Source organism: Solanum pennellii, chromosome 2, assembly GCF_001406875.1.
Source record: "Solanum pennellii chromosome 2, SPENNV200".
NCBI classification, from domain to species: domain Eukaryota; kingdom Viridiplantae; phylum Streptophyta; class Magnoliopsida; order Solanales; family Solanaceae; genus Solanum; species Solanum pennellii.
Genome location: NC_028638.1, coordinates 25,669,733 through 25,671,027, shown reverse-complemented (window position 1 = coordinate 25,671,027; position 1,295 = coordinate 25,669,733).

Genomic DNA, 1,295 nt, shown 5'->3' with positions numbered 1-1,295 from the left:
CGGATACAAAATTACCTTCAACGAAAATTTGAATATGGTTTCTGCCAAAAAAAATGGAAGATCACTAATCAAAATTAAAAATTTCGTTACTGCATAAAAGAAGAGAAGATGACTAATGACAAATTTTAAGGGAATATAACTGCTTTTAAAAAACAAGTTAATGCCTTTATTTAAGGGAATAATAACCGTGGCACATAAAAAGTAGGCATTAATTGAAATTTCTGTTTTTAATCCCCCTAATTACTCAACAAACGGATCCCCAAAATTACTCAACAAACGGATAAAATGGAATACAGTATAATGTATCTAAGTGTTTTATTATGTATCAGAAACTTATTAAAAATAAGGGATTTTTTGTAAATTTAAAAAGAGTAGGGATAGGAGGTAATTTATGTTTTACACTATGTGATTTATATAATTTTTACTAAATTTAACCTGGCATGACACTCTCTCCATAATTCTAGAATCCTCTATCTTCCTCATTAGCACAAAATAAATTCCAAATTTTCTAATCACTCTGAATAGAAGAATCGAGTTCTTCCATCTCTGTTCCTCCAACCCCCAACAACAGTGAATCATATTAGGTACGTTTTTCTTACAAATTTAACAAATTTCTTCCATTTTTTTTTCAAACTTTTGAATTATTTAAGGGCAAATGATAAACATTATGTCGGCTTCTAGGTCACTCATTCATATTATCTCTTGTTCAAGTTTTTCACACGGTTCAATCAGCTTTAAAATTATGAACGTACTTTTTGAAGTGTACATCCAAATTTAAGCAAAAAAATTCACACATGGATTGGCTTATTACGAATTTTTTCCTAACTCTGAACCCAAATTCCTATTTTGTTGACAGTTCTTCTGTCATTGATTCATTTCTAATTATTAACATGCAGATCTGAACGGCTATCACCGGCTTCATATGAGTAGTAAATTGTTATTATCACAAAGTTAGACCCAAGCATCACCAATGAGATGGTTAATTTAAACACTATATTCTTTAAATTGTAACCAGGAGTGTTTAAATTAGAACCAAACAGAACATTTAACCAAGAGTGTTTAAATTATATGCAAATCAAAACAACTTAAACTGCAGTAGCCATACCTATTGCACCATCTAAATGTTATGATTAATTATTTTTTTAGGTCAATATGCTACTGTAGATAATAAAATTCGCGTCGAGAAAACAATAATCAAGAACGGAAAATTATAGCAACAATCAATTTTATTATTTCAAATGCGAGTGTTACAATCTCTATAATTCCTCTGAATTCGCCTTTTCAAATATAAATTC